Source organism: Lagopus muta, chromosome 3, assembly GCF_023343835.1.
Source record: "Lagopus muta isolate bLagMut1 chromosome 3, bLagMut1 primary, whole genome shotgun sequence".
NCBI classification, from domain to species: domain Eukaryota; kingdom Metazoa; phylum Chordata; class Aves; order Galliformes; family Phasianidae; genus Lagopus; species Lagopus muta.
In genome coordinates, this window is record NC_064435.1 from 72,371,531 (window position 1) to 72,388,143 (window position 16,613).

Genomic DNA, 16,613 nt, shown 5'->3' on the forward strand with positions numbered 1-16,613 from the left:
CAACACAGTGGCTGATGTCCCAGCCACAGACAGCAATATTTCCACTGTATGCAAACTTAGCTGCCAATCTCCATTTGATTCCACAGTTGCACCAGCATTGATTTTCATCTGATGGAAAAACTAACCTACCGTAAGAGTTCTTGAAGGGGAATAATGAACATGTTGCATACTGCTTTCTTTGCGAAGTTCACTGTGGCGCACTAAGACATGTTGGAAAGCAATGAGAAGTACACTACTGAGCAGCACCTAGTTCAGTACATTGTGATCCTGAAGGGATCTGCCCAGCAATGCTATTCAAAGTATTTAACTTCAGAGGGAAGTATCACAGACTCCCATTGGAGGCTTTCCTTCCATAATAAAACAATCAGAAGCTTCATAGCTATAAGCAATGTAGTCCCTAAGTTCCCACAAAGAAAGTATTTCAGAGCATTTGCTGGTCTGCTATAGAAAAACAAAGTATGAAACCAGTGATAAATGGCACTGTTTTACACTACATGTGTACTTATTGTATGATAGCACAATGTTCAAAGAGGAAATACCTCTGGCAGAGTGCCCTAAGAAAACATAGCGTTAGTAGCAGAGTCATGGCAGACTTACACAAAGCAGAGCTCTAAACGCAACATGCATGATCTTCTTGGAAAGGTCACTGTGAAAGGCCACAAGAAGTATAAAACAAAGCATTACCTTATAAAGCAAGTTGTTCAGCACAATAAAGGAACTGAAAGATGTTACAAGCTTTAGTGGGTGATGATAGAGTAGATGAAGTACCTTCCAGATAAATGTAGAGAAATTCATATTCACAACTTTATAGGATCTGAACTCAAAATTTCTACTATTTCTATTTCAGTAACAAGATCAGGCATTACAGCTTTCTGAAAATCTTGTCTGGTGATCAGCAACAAACACAGTTGCACAGGAAAGTGTCCAGATAGGTTTTAAATATTTCTAGAGACAGAGACTCCTCAAGCTCTCTGGGCAACCTGTTCCTATAGCCTATCACCCTTATCATAAAGAAGTTTCCACATGTTTGTATGAAATTTCTTATGTACCACTTTGTGCCCATTATCCCCTTTTCTCTTGCTGGGTACCACTGACCCAGGCCCCACCCAGTTGATTCCTACCCATTAGATATTTAAAAGTATTGGTGAGATCCCCTCTCAGTCTTCTCTTCTCCAGACTGAACAGCCCAGGTCAGTCATTCAGCCTTTCCTCATAAAGGAGATACTCCGTGCCCCTCATCATCTTTGTGGCCCTCCACTAGACTCTCTCTACAAGCTCCCTACCACTCTTGAACTGAGGAGCCCAGAACAGGACGCAGTACTCTAGATGTGGCCTCACCAGGACACAGTAGAAAGGAAAAAATAACCTCCTTTGACCTGTTGGCCACACTCTTTCTAATACACTGCAGGATACCATTGATTTCTTGGCCACAAGGACACTTCTGGCTCATGGCCAACCTGTTGTCCACCAGGACACCCAGGTCCTTTTCTACAGAGCTCCTCTCCAGCAGGTCAGCCCCTAACCTGTACTGATGTATGCAGTTATTTCTCCCCAGGTGTAGCACTCTGTATTTGCCCTTGTTGAACCTCACCAGGTTCCTCTCTCCCCAACTATACAGTCGGTTCAGGTCTTGTTGAATGGTAGCACAGCCTTCCAGTGCGTCAGCCACTTCTCCCAGCTTTGTATCATCAGCAAACTTGCTGAGGGTAGACTCTATCCTTTCATCTATATCACTGATGCAGATAATGAAAAAGACTGGAACTAGTACCAACCCCTGAGGAACTCTGATAGTTAGGCACCTTCAACCAGACTCTCCTCCTGATCACAACTCTCTGAGCTCTGCCAGTCAGACAGTTGTCAACCCACCTACTGATCACTTGTCCCCACATACAAGCTTAGAAAGCATAGTATAGACATTTCCATACCAGCATATTATCTAAAATTGTAAACAGATTCAGGAAGACCCAGACAAATTTATAATCACAATTTTAGCATAGAACAGACGCGTTTACTTCAGGGTAGCATCACTTATGCCTTAGTATAATTTTACCCAGGTATCCACTGCTATTTTTCGTCGCAGCCAAAAAGTTAGATGGACCTTTAGCATGAATCAGCATGCGTGCTTATATTCTTAAGCAGATCCTGAATCAGATAGAAGAGTCTGACTCCATGTGGTCAATCTAATTTCATCTGTGATTAAAGAATTACATTTTTTGCAACAATTATCATTATGCAACAGTTAAATAATGAATGTAATTTGAATTTTAGAGCATTAGACACAGTTTCAAGCCCCAGGCAAACATGACCACAATAAAGAGAGTTGTCTGAATGATTTTGTAATTTTAAGAATATCCTTTATAACCACAGGATAAATTTGATTCAGTGCAGGTTATTAAATTAAGTCTCCAGACAAGAGAGGTTAATCACAACAGTATATTTTCTCCTTCAAGAATAGGAACAATGGAAAGCATACAATAAAGTATACTCAGGGCAAACCCTATTCAGGCCAAAACTCCTTTATAATTTCTCTTCAGTAGTGGCAATCAACAGAAGCCAGTGAAGAGTGAGAACAGGCAAGCATAAAGGATTGTTACTTCAAATATTCCAAGCTTGCACATACAGGTCAGGGTCTGGGATTTAAAGTGATTCGTCCGATTATCAGCCCTGAATAATTTTTTCTTTAGAATACACAGTCCCTTTTAACTTACATTGATTTTAGTATTCACAGTATCTTTTGTATGTCTTCATCCTTACAAAGTGAACATCATATCCTCAGTAAATCATCTTACTTGACTGCTCATCCTCTCTTGTTTCCCTTCCCAGTTATTTCAGCAGCACAATTTTGAGCATGAACACCCCTAGATTTCTGTGACCTCTCCCCATTGCTGCAACTGGCCTTTTATTTCTGTCACTTACTTCCTGTCATATAGTCATCCAAAGCTGTTTGGACTCCCAAGAATCTTCAAAGGAAACAAACCTGGCTGTATCAACCAGACACACTGCATCTTCACACATAGATTCCCAAATATTCACATGCTTAATGTTTTCTTCGTAAGAAAAAAAAAAATAGGGGTACAAATGTCATGCTACTGTCCATCACTGGTAATCTGTTAATATTTGTATTGGCAACATCCATAAGCCCATATCTACCACAAAATCAGATATACTCTCTGAGAAATACCCTCCCTATCTAAAGGAATCTAACACAAATCTACAATTTAGAATATAGGTGAAGCTTGTGTAAATAAGTCATCTAGCTTCACAGGAATGGTCTTGTCATCTCAGTGTTCTTTTAACGCTATGAGCACCATTTGGTCCCACAGCCTCTGTGGTACGTTTCCCTCTCTTATTTCTAAATAAGAAATATTTAGCATTCATTCGAATTTTTTTGCTCATTGTTTCTTGAAATCTATGTTGACATGCACAATTGCATTTAGGATAATAAATTCTCTCAGTTTAATTACATTTCTCTTTTCCTCATTCAGATACAATTATTGAAATGAGAAGACATTTCATTGCAATCTCCCGATGGTGCTGATTAATTATACCTGCTTCTTATTTACCCTTATTCAACAAGGTGATACGCACAACTGCCTGGCTTCCAGTGTGCTGTCCTTCAGTAACCAACCTGTGCCTTCCTTTATGTTTAACCAAGTTATCATATATTTCCCATTTCTGAAGTTCTGCACTAAATGAGTGGTGATGGTGCAGGGTGAGGATGGACTTTCTACATCTATAAGGATGATGAATTTATATTTAGGTTGCCATTAAGGATCAACATTGTCTGTGTCTACACAGGAATGAATTAAGAATTACAGGTTAGGACTCAGTGGGTTTTAAAGGAGTAATTTCTAAAGGTATCTCAAGACCACTTAAAAATGGGTGATGCGATTAAGATCCACTCAAGGACTTTGGCCTGATGAAAGTCAGAGGTACTGAAAATTTATAGAAGTGATTTCCACAGTGGACTAATATTAGAACTATTGTAAGCCTTCAAGCTAAAGAATAGTTTATGTAATTAAGAACAATATCCTTTTGCCATTTACACTATGGTGTCATTTTTAAACTACACAAACAATTCTATTAATATTATACATGTTATTTGAAGCACGTCAACCACAATTTTAGTTAGTAAAAATAAAGGGAGCCACTAAAAATATACAGTAATTTGTCAGAAAGCTGAGACATTAAGCATTCTTTACCTCTTATTTAAGCTGGGACTTTACTAAATCCCTACAAGCTGTCCAGATCTTGTGGTGTGTCTGCAAGACATGGTAGTTTGAAAAGATCAAAATAACTTTTGTAAGAACCATTTTTTAACAAGAGAGATTTATTTAAGACTTCTCTTTTTCAAAGTTGAACCCTGTGAGGAAAATGAAGGAATTCTAGTTTATTTCACACAGAGAACATTGGTCTTGTGATTAAAATAGAGCTTTGTCTTTAGTACAAAAAACAAAAAAATTGAAAAATTCGGCTCAGATTTACATGATGGTTGGAGAAATTGTTAGCCTTCTAAAAATGCCTAGAATGTCTACATTAGGTTCTACTAATAGTTCTCAATATATTGAAAACCTCTGAAAGTCACTGACGTATAACTTGCATTAAGAAAACCTGTGGAGTCATGGAAGGGGGAAAAAAATTATGTTATGTTCTATTTAGAAAATATGATCACGTATCCAAATTAGATTATCATGTTAAAATAGTAGATACAATAATATTTCTGGGATTGGTTGAAGACAGCTTGATTTTACAGATTTAGTAGTATTTATGTGCAGTATTCTTAATAGCATTTTCCAAATCTTATAAATGAAAATCCTAGCAGTACCTATAAGCAGATCTGGAATTTTCATATCATCACACAGACCTCAGTGACTTTCACAGCCAAATGCTCTTCTCTGTTCAGGCAGATCATCAGAGGAGACACACTTGGCTGTTGCCAAAACATTTCACAAAGAGCAGCAGCATAATTCTGTTGCTAGTTCCTCACATTCCCTACTGCCTTCTTTCTCCTGCACTACCTTGCAGCTACTCTTGCATGCTTGCTCATATCCACATCTTCTCTTGTCCCTTCCTTTATTGTTCTTTCACCCCACTCTGATCCCTGTCACTCCCCAATTCTTCCCTCTTTTTTTTTTTTTTTTTTTTTTTTTCTCATTTTCTCCTCTATTTTTATCTAATTTGCTTTATTTTTTATGGAAACAGATGTATTTTTCTCTGGTATCAGACATAGAAACAACAGCATTAATTAAGCTAACACTTAAAGAACTTTTCTTATATACTCAAAAGAAATTCAATCTCAGTAGCACTTAGCAAAGATGAGCATTTGCTAAATAGGAGCTTATATAAAACCCTACTGAACTGTCAGTAGAACCCAACTAACCCTTTTCCAGTGCCAGAAAAGCCTATAATAAAGAACACCCTCTTTATTTAGCCTGGGATCAAGTCACTAAAAATGAATTCAAGGAGCTGCATTGCCACCTCTATAAACCATCTCTCCCAGCTCCCTCCATCACATCCAGTGATGTCTGTGTGATCCATTATTTTCCATGCAGAAAGTGGCAAATAGGTGTTTTGTTCTGAAAGGTAATTTCAAAAAGCATGGACAAACAGAGGAGCCTCCATTTCATTTTGTTGTATGTTGTTCTGCTCCCCTGAAAAGCCTTGCAAATCCAAAACTAATGAATGAAAGCTGAACACATGGGCACGAGAACCCTCAGTGGATTATTTTTGCTATGAATCAAGCCCTGCATCACACTGAACATTGCAGAGTCAAAATAATCATGGGCACTCATCACCATGGGAAGGAGGAATAATGCAGACTAACGCTGTCTTGGGAAAACATACTTTGAGAGCAAACACATGACCAATCACATTATTGCCCTTTATTAATTTCTCTCATAACCTCTAGCAATCTGAATATTTCACATTCCTTCCTAGTGATGTCTGTATCCATATGCCCAACCTTGATTTTAACACCAAAACATTCCACTTGTGTAAGTAAACCTCACTGTCAGCATTTCTCCTGCACTCACCAGAACTCGTTGCCCACTGGAACTCTAATCTTGGCTCCTTCCTACTGACCCAAAAAGCACAACCAAAAATAAGAACTATCCCACAGCCACCTATAAAACCTTCTGTTTCTTGCTGAAAACTGCCCTGCTCACTCATTATTTCATTGCATTTTCTTCATTGACTCCAAAGAGCTTTCAAACACCCCATTTCTGTAATTTGGCCATTGGTTTAAAGCTGAAGGACAAACACAAGCAGATGTGAAAAGGTTTACTTCTGCACTCTGTTTATGCTGAACAGTGCAGTCTGCCTAAAGTATCGTACATGGCATGGCCTGAATAATGAACATCAGCATCTCAGTTATACCAAATTTGTTCCCATCATGTGAATACATTTTCTGTCTGAGTTTTCACTGCAAAGTTAAAAATCTTTCCATATTACACTGACAAACACAATTTAAATATTTTATTTGGGTCAGGATCTTAAAGTGTCAGCTTCTTCTGCTTGAAATGTATTCTTTGGACTCTACCCAATTAATATTTAAATAAAGTGTTTTTACCAGCACTTAACCTGAATAACAACTGCAAGCTAAAAGAATTTGTCAGGAACAAAAACGCAGACTGTGCAAACAAGTCCACCACTTTCACCCATATTTGCAAGACAAAAATAGCTACTCTGAAGACCGCTGGAACTGTTCCATGAAAAAGAGGGTATTTTTACTGTTCTTACATTCACACTTAATCTCGGATGTTGAACTTTCCTGGGCAGACTTTACCTTTTAGAAGTTCCATAGATAAGAACATCAAAGCTAGCAAACTTGAACAGGAAAAGAGGCTTCACAGGCAGGGCTGAGGTACTCAGCAGCCAAATGAATTCAGTGTAATATTCAAGTGTGCCCCAGATAGAAGTACTTGAAGTAGGATATAACTCCATTCTCCAGCTCTTATGGATATGACTACGGTTCTTATCTCACTGGTCATACATCAGAGACTATAGCTCTTTTGTCTTCCACATGACAGATATTAGAATCCAAAGAAGGTCATACAAGTAGCAAAGACAGCAAACAAAACAAAACTGCATTTTTCCTCCAGGGAAACCTATTCATGACTCTAGTTCTGAGCTGAGTGAATGATGAAAAAAAAAAAAGCAGGATCAATACTTACTACAGTCTTACCAGATATATGGGCACCTCTTATTCTGTGCAATTGTTTGGTCAATGTACAGTCCTAAATAAATTTTTCAAAATGCAACTGCTAAATATTACAGCTTTTTGCTATGTGTTTAAAGCTCTTCATGTAGATCTACAGACCATCTCATTATATCCCAAGTAATGATTGTCCTATATAAGCCACTAAAACATTCTCCATATGAGACTTCATGAAACTTCTCAAGTGCTAACCTAAACCTGTTGTCAGCACTAGGCAGGATTCACAGAAGTGGTTAAAGAGACTTTTTGAAAGCCTCCAAATTTTTTCCACTGACACTGCAAAGTTCCCCTGAATATTAATATGCAGAAGCCATAGCAGATAACATCTAGTCTTTATTCATTTAGCCTGGATCACTTATATACATTTTAACTCAATTGTTTTGTTTTCAGAAGAGTATTTAAGCAACCTCCTACCCTACACGCTCAAAACATAACATCTTCTGTCCTAACTTAACAGCTGACTAACTTCTGCTGCTGTATCTGATCTCAGTTCTTGTCATTCTTCCTCTACTTCCTTCATGAAGACCAATTCCACACACATCGTTCCTCACACCATCATCATCTTCATTATGCTTCTCTGTCTTTGGGCTACATTAGCATCGGGAAGGCCAAAGGTTATTTCTCATTAGAGAGGTATGGTTATACCTCAGTTTTCAGCTCATTCTTTGTTCATTCTTTGCCCTTAGCAAAGAAATTATAAGTTTGTGTCTTTTATATGATTTTCATCAAATTAAACTCTGGTGTATCTCATGACATGATATGAAATCTATTGTAGGGCAATTTTTCTAATTCTCTAGCAAATTTGATATTGGAAAACTTCCCAATGAATCAGATGCTTCAAGAAATTAACCAACCAAACTTCACTTGGACTATTTTCCTATAAAAATGAATAGATTTCACTTTTTAAATCTAGATTACCTGCATGAATGTCATCATCTTAAGAAGAAAACTATATCTGGCAAAGCAGAACACACACTGCTGAAGCTGCTTTATCTCAGTGAAATGACCATCAGAAAGGGTGCTGCTCTCTTATTATTTGGTCTAACAACTGAAGGAAGCCAAAGACCAAGGCAGTATTTTTTTCCTTAAGGCAGCTCTTACACAGATTGTGATGGGAGTATTTTGTGAAAGACACTCTCACACCTTAGTTGGAATCAGGTCCAGTCAGGGAAGGAAGCTTTTGCTTCCTTTTGCTGCTGATTAAGAGTCTAGGGCTTAAAGGGCAATTCCAGACAAGGAAGGAGATCTTTATCGCTACTCTTGGAATAGTTCCCACTGTTGTACTCATTTTTTTTTTCCTCTTTTAATCCCAATTTACAGCTGAAAAACATAGGTCAGTGAATTGTACTAGAATACCAGCTGTTACACAAAGATGCTAGATCATTCAACTTTGTTATTTTTATAGTACTTACAAAGGTTTCTAATAATATTACATGGTTTCAATCAGTAAATAGTGTTTAAGAACTATCACAGCTGTTTTCTGAGTAGCTAAAGTAGATCAGCCTGTAAGAAAGCATCAGAGAAAATGCCTCTACTAAGAGTATAGTGTGGGCTGAAGCCATCTGTTGAGTATTATAAGTCACCTTTTCCTCCCTGCAACGTTCACAGAATCCAGTCCATATTGGAGAGATGATCTGCAATGCACAGGAGTAGAACTTAGGATCAACTCTCAGAATTCAGATGTAGCACATCTCTTGAAGCAACCAAAAAAGTCACATGGACAAGGTTTCATTTCCCAGGCAAGCTGCAGGATAGCAGAAACAGCTAAAGATACTAAAAAACTTTCTATGAAGCATGCAAACACAGCATCTTATGTTCCATTCACATATGCGCAGTTTCTACAACAAGGAAATAATAGCAATATAATATACTTCTGTATTTCCTCCAATAAACAATTCTAGCATTACTCTGATGCTACTATTCAACATACCCTTTCCACAGGTTTATGTGTGAATTCTCAAGAAAACAGTCCATTTTTGGGAAGGATCTCTCTTTGCTTCAAATGCAAGCAGAATTTAAGTAGATCAAGGAGTCAATGGGAACTAATATTATCCAGTGTTCCATCCATAGTCTTGACTTCAAGTTAGTGTGGGATTTTTCATTTTAACATCCCTTTTAAAAGTGTATATGATGAGTTTATCAGGGTTCTATAAAATTGGCCAGAGTCACAGAGCTCAAGAACTCTGAGAAAAAACAAAGGGAGCTGTTGTATAATGAAGGGGAGAATAAAGGGTGATCAAATAACAATTTATGACTATGTGAAGGTAAGGTACAAAGATAACTAAGTCAGAATTCTCTGGATAACATTCATAACAAGGGGCAAAGGACATGTGGTTTGATTTGGAAGGTTCAGCTTGAAAATTAGGAAGAATTTCTTCACTAGAGAATAGTGCAGTGCTGAAATCAGCTAGGCAGACAGTGGTTGGACTCTCCTACCCTGGATGCTTACAACACTGAATTAAGCAAGGCCATAGCTCCACTCTTGGTGATAATCAGTGATAGCTGGTGATGGATGTAGTGATTCAGTGAAAGTGATAACTCTTGTTTTAAATAGAGTGCTGGAGTAAATTACCTCCAGATGCCCGTTCCAGCCAATACTTCTCTGATTGTGTGAGAATTTCTGCAATGGGAACTGACAAACGATGCAGCTGAGGCTTCCTGAGCTCCCACAGCCCAGACCTACTCTGTTACTTTAATTATTGCTGAAGAAAAAAAAAAACAAGTATTTGAACACTGTTGGTGGAAAGGTTCACACAGTTAGGTTCAATCAAGGGTGACAGTCTCTAGTCTCATTCCAACTCAATCCATAAGAAATAGATAGCATGGTTTCTGCAGCTTTAAAGCCCTCCCACAACCAACTTAATATAAATTATATTTGATATTTCTTAGTTGGCCTGTATTTTACTTTATAAGTTTTAGAAGAAGATATTTTCCCGAGTAACTTCTGCTCTAACTTGTGCAGTTTGAGAATGACTGCCATACCACGATACAGGAATATGAGGTTCTCTTTGCAGCCCTCTATTTGGCAGTGACTCATGGAACTGAGCTTCTGAAACACAGAGACCCAGCTCACAAAGAAGAATAAGACTTATATAATACTCTTATCAAAAGACAGCTTCAGGGAAGGGAACTGAAGAAGGTGAAGGGGAAAAAAAACTGTTACACTGTATTTGCCGTTTTATAGCTACACAGTGATTATCAGTCCAATCAAGCCCCGCACTATGACATTTGTCATCCCTATTGATTTGCCTTGGCTACCTCTGAAGGTTTTATCTCAATAAAGATTTTGGCCATAAATGGTCTTGCTGCTCTATGACAGACAGCAACACAGTTTATGCCAAAGATATGATAGTACAGGACCTGTTCTTCCTTGAGAAATTCTCAGTCCACAGAAACACAGGAACAAAGCATTCCTCAAAGAATGAAGGTATCTCAACGCATCAAGGAGGAAACAACACAGTAACAACTACAGTTCATGTTCAGCCTTCCACCATTGCTAATTAAGCAAAAAAAAAAAAAAAAGCTGCCAAAGCTGGAAATTGCATAACCCTTACATTTTTAGAGTATATTTCTGCTTATCCAAACCTGTCTGTACATAATTGCCATCAGGTCCCAATTTTACCTATACCTTTTTACTAACTTCAGCTACCAAATCAAAGCACTGAGAATTAAGACCCTGCTACCTTGTGATCTCTTAAAAGCACTGACCAGTTTCACAGAAACACAAATGTAGATAGTTAGCAAAACCAAAACTCATCTTGATACTGAAGAAGTTATCTTTTATTCCATAATGCTAAACTATTTAGTTCTCAATTTGCAGCTTGTTGGCTGCATTGTGCAAATAAATATTTGTCCAGCCTGTCAAAGCTTGGGCTACTGCAATTACTTTCCTTTATTCTCCATAGCTGTTCACAAGTCATTCCTCTATCAATAGATTTGGGGTTAAATGGGGCTCCATGTAGCTGAAGATCTGGGGCAAGGACAGTTCTTATCTCTGCTGGCCATCAATTACCAAGGCTTCACCAGGCTTCCAAAAATGCCTTTCTAGGCAGTAAAAAAAGAAAAATTTCTCTCAGATATCCTAAGATCTAGATAAGTATTTTGGTGATTACTCCTTCACCAGCTCCTACTGTATGTTAAAAACAAGCAAATAAAATGACACAGCAGAAAATGTTTGCAGTTGATGGTTTTAGCTTTGAATTATAACAGGGACTCCTAGTTCTGTTTTTTGTTTGTTTGTTTTGCTTCTTTTTTTTTTTATTTTTTTTAATCAGGAGTGACTAGTAGGGAGTGAAAGGGCAGTTAAAAGCACAAGAGCCTAGACTTAATGTTTCAGCAGGTAAAATATTAACTATTAAACTGGGGACAGGTGACAGACTCTAGAATTTAAACAAGCCTTATAGCAGCCAGCCTATCAGAAATTATAACGAGAGCTAGCTAGCAGCCATGCAATTTTTCCCACTACATGCCCAGTTTTCTAAAATCCTGTATATCCCCACCCAACACCTCTTCAACCTCTCTTTGTGGCTTTTTTGCTTGTTTACTTTTTTGTTGAGGAGTGGTGATAGGAACCAACAACAAACTCAGGATGTTAAATAATCCACTCTTTCTATACACCTAAAATGGGATTGAAAATTCTCCTATGCAGTTGTAGAATGCAATTATCTAGCTGCGTTTCCAGATAATTAGGCAGCACTGAGACCAAACATGATAGGAAGTACTTTACTCATATGCTATCAGACACAGTCAAAAGGGAGATGGGTGTTCTTTGCCACAGTACCTAAGACAAGGTATATACTAAAAGATAGTCCCTCCATTATGGAAAAATCATTTCAAATGCAACATCATTACCTTGTGACGATTTCTGTCTGGTTTTGTGTTAAAATATAATTTTCCTCAGAAGATAGTAACAACTCCAACACCTTCATCCAAATCTTTTTAGCAGTGAAATAATAATGAACAAGAAATTGTAAATTCGACTAATGTAATTTTTGGTCTTCATCTTGAGATATGATTTATGTGGTTGTGTAACAGCTCAGTTTTTCAACGGTACGAGTTCAGCACTTCATTTTACTGTGTTAATTTTACATCTTTTTAAAGCCCTCGTACAGAAAGAATGCCAGATCAGAAACAAGACTGCAACAAAAAAATACTTAAAACATAAATTCCAGATTGAGTCATAGACAAGAAAAAGGTACCTGACCAGTTTGTGGCAGCAGAAGATATTTCATTTAAAAGGTATGAAAGTTTAAATTTTCAGATTCTCTCACCATTATTTCTTTTCTTTTATTAATTCCAGTAGGTCTTCAACACCACGAAAGACATCAGGAGAAAGGAAATAAATGGAAAGGGAGGAAGTCTTAATATTCATAACATGCAAAGAGCTTGTACAAAGGAGACTAACAATCTGTATGTTTGATCTCTAACCACTTTTAAATTTATTCCCAAGAATGAAATTTCCATAAAAGATCTTGTTTTGTTTCAGAATCAAAACTTGAATTTACATGCAGTTCAAGAATGCTTGCATACGCACTTAGTTTAGGACTACAACATCAATGAAGGGCCTGTTAATTTAAGAGAGATAAGGACAAGACTGTACAAAAATCCAGGATAGCCTGGGTAAGAAACTATATAGTGCTGGGGGAAGGAGGGGAGTGAAAATCTTGCATGCTTAAGTCATGTTTATAGCAGTAACCACACTTTGCAGAGGGAATATTATTACTTGCAGGGTTAAAGGTACAGTGCAAGATTCAAACAAGTAAATGATGAATTCGTAGATTCTCTGCAACTCCAGTAAAGCAAGAATGTTGTCCAAAGGGAATATCAAGTGACTGCTGGAAGTCTGGAAGGTGTTTTCCAGGGCTGTTTATATTGGACTGCACAGTAATGAAAGCTATTTTTGTGTTAGGATTGTGTCAAAGCCATTAGGGGAATTTATCATGCTAAATCCAGTATTAAAAAATTTGCATAGCATGGGGAAAAAAAAAAAAAAAAACCTGGGGGAGGGCTGCAGAGTCTTTTGTCCTGGCAATTCTGCTACTACATGAATACATAAATTAACGTGTCACAAAATGAAGGAAAATAGTTTTTGTGAGAAGGAAAACGTCTCAGTCTCAAAGCATGTACAATTCACCTCTCTGGATGCATAATTTTGAGGTAACGTGCAAATTCATGAAAATCCAGACATCTTTATTCATTAAGAATTTAAAAATATAAATGTGAGTAGTACGATGGTCTTAGCTCTCCTTAGCAAGACAAGAAACTTCTCTTAGCTGTGTTGCTTGTTTCTCAATAGTTCTGATCTTACTCAAGAAGAAAACAAAAACAAATATCAGCCCTTGGCTTGTTCTTTCTTAAGAACCAGTGGTGTGAGAACCAGCACTAAAGAAGTTTAATTTCTTACAGGTGTGCTCCTTGAGCTCCTAGCTCTGAGCTTTTCTTTTGAATTAGGTTTCTAATCTTCTACAGTGAAACAAAAAACATAAAGCAAGTATCCACGAAGAATCTCCCGAGTCACTTTTCTGATTGTTGTTATAATCTTGGTCATCTCTAGTAAGTTTGGTTGAAGCCTGACAAAGAATGAAAAGAGAACAGGGACACAGTTGGCTGGGAACAGTGTAATTATCTGTGGCTTATTCTTTCAGGGAACTAGACAAAGCACACTTTTAGCAGACAATACATTGAAGTACAGTTTGTCACTATGGAGTGAAAAAGTCATGGTAGACCTGAACTGGTAGAACAACAGAAGGAACTGCATGACTCCATGTGATCTGTGATGTCAGCGGTCATTTGATTTAATCTACCTGCCTTTATCTAACATTAGTAACTAAAGGAAAACTCCCAAATACTGGCTTAATGAAAGCCCCTACTTCATTAGGCCTTTGTTTTATTTTCATAAAACAATCAAAACCTAGAATTATCTAGTTAATAGATAATAAAGGTAGCTAAAACCTACTTGGCCTTGCCAAAATAGATTTACCATATATTTACTTTTAAAAGAAAACTACACAATCAGTCACAGCCAATGTGCTATAACACCATTCCAAACCAGGAAAATATTTTCCAGTGATACAACTTTGCTGTAATGAACATTTTATGCTTTCTCTCGTACTGGATAGAGCAGATAGAAATGTATTTCATCTTACAGTTGAAAGTACTCTAATTTAGTGGTCAAAGAAATACAGAAGAGCAGAGCATAACATATCATATAACCAAGAGAAGAAAATACTTATCCTTAGCTTAAAAACCAAGATACTAAATAAACTGATACAGCTTAGAATATTTTTTTTTTGCCTAAGTTTTCCTTCCAAGATAAATTTCAAGCTGAAAATCCCAACAACCATCAGTTATGCAAAATGCTACCTTGAAAGACCAAGACTCCCTGTGCCGTATTTCTACTGAACTGATTTAGTCACTCCGTACTGTTGATGTGCCCCAAGTTCTGAGAAGGAACACTTTTCTCCCCATCACTTCAAGTAAAGCAGAAGACTTCTAACATTCAATAATAATACTGTAAAAGTTAGTACTTCTGAGGCCTTGATGCAATCTCAAAGAAAGTTCTCCACAATATGACACCAATAGAGTCCCACTCTACAGAGAATTAGTTCCCTTCCAAAGTGAGCATTATAAGCTAAGATACAAGCCATGACCTTTTCCGGAAGAATAGTGCAAGAAAGCCAAAAGAAGGCTGTATAATCAATGAATGTACAGATGCTATAATTATGAAATATACCAGAGAGTTTGGCTAAGCAGTTATTATATCAAAACAGAATAGACAGAATGCTTACCTGTATCTTGGGCTCCCTGTGAAACTCCAGAGGAGGGACCTCCAGAAGAGATCCTTCACCCCTGGCAGCCAGCTCTTAAATGGGTGTAGGAGAGGTGCAGCCAGGCTCCACCCCTTCCAGCAGCACAGCTGAATTGTCTTCACCTGTGCTCCCAGGGCTGACTCATTGCTCACCTCAGGTGATCAATCAGGCTGTGATTCAGCAGTTCCCATACAAAGGCCTATTAACACCTGTAAGGATATGGTTGTGTTCATGAATGAACATACAAGACAGCTCAAGAGAAAAGCAAGCATATCAAGGAAGTGAAGATATAATTATGTTATGGAAGAGAAAAATTTATTCTCAAAATCTTCACTTAAAATACTCACACTGAACAGCTGTACTGGAACTATAATAGTACTTAATGATCCAATTCAAAACACAACACAGGCAGTAGTGACACTACCATCTTCTTCAAGAGGGAAGGAAACTTGTTTAGATAATATAAGAACCAGTTTAAATTTTCTTCGTGGCTTAAGTCCCATCATCATTTTTCTGCATAAAAACATTTTAAAGATTTTAGTCTTTTCTGATTCCCTTTTGGCAAACATCTCATCGCATTCTATGCTTCTGGCTCCAACTAAAATTTACTTCTCAAACTTCCATAGAAAGACTGTTCTCCTGAGCCAAAACCCACATATTACTGGAAATCTTGCAAGAATCCCCAATCTTCCAAGAAATCTAGCTTAATTAGACTCGGATTAAAAAAACAGACCAAACTGATAATCTTCACTTCCATACTTTGTCCCTTTAGGTACATCCACAGCTAAACCAACCGTACAGTTCAAATTTATATTCTTCATTCTCTTTGTTATATAGAGATTAATTTTTTAAACACAGCTGTAGCCATGGCTGCAAAAATTTAATGTTCCTTGCCCTATCATTAACCAAAATTCGCAGCTAAGAGCAGAGCTTATGTGTTTAGGCATGGCATTGGGCTAACCCTAACCCGGTTTCCAGATTTGGTTACATGTCTTAGAGAAGAGGAAGAAGAAACATGCAAATAAATTTAAGTGCTTAGAAGATCCTAAGTGGTCTTCTAAGCCTTAAGAGGTCCAATATGTTCAAAGAAACAGAAAGAATCTCAAAAATGCTCTCCATCACTTCGAAATTTTCTTTTGTGACAGAAAATAGAATTAGATTAGCTTCTGACACCTTCGATATACTATAGTGAAATGGATAGCATAATAAATCAGAAGGCTCCAGGAAATCTTGAGTTTTGAACATCTGTATGCTACTACACACTGAAGCATCAGGGTTCAGGTAGTGCTGGTTATCCGATAAGTCCCCTGCCATATGTTACAGATTTGCATAATGCCTGCCAAGGAAATAGAAAATGCAGTGAGAGTACATAATTTCATAGTCTAAAACTAGAGAAGACAATTTTCTTTTTTTTTTTTTTTTTTTTTTTCCTTTGTTTGCATTCTTGCTGTTTATCTACCATTTTATCTACTTAGTGTTATTTTCTTTAACATCTTTTTCACTTTCTTCTATGAAGAAGCTTTTCGTTGTTTTTGGTTGTTTTCTCTCACATTCCAATCTCTGCTTTCAGACACTGTAACCAAATGCAT

At 37.4% G+C, this 16,613-nt stretch overlaps 1 long non-coding RNA gene across 3 annotated transcripts in view; it reads right to left on the reverse strand.

Annotated features, from left to right (window-relative positions):
• The window catches only part of LOC125691459 (uncharacterized), a 37,714-nt gene extending 22,674 nt beyond the window's left edge, over nucleotides 1-15,040 (reverse strand). For 2 of the 3 annotated variants that reach the window (XR_007376141.1, XR_007376139.1), the window contains exon 1: nucleotides 15,004-15,038. This is a non-coding gene — a long non-coding RNA (uncharacterized LOC125691459). Of the gene's footprint in view, nucleotides 1-15,003 lie in introns of all 3 variants that reach the window. The other variant, XR_007376140.1, reaches the window with a different exon arrangement.
• Nucleotides 15,041-16,613: the final 1,573 nt, after the last annotated feature.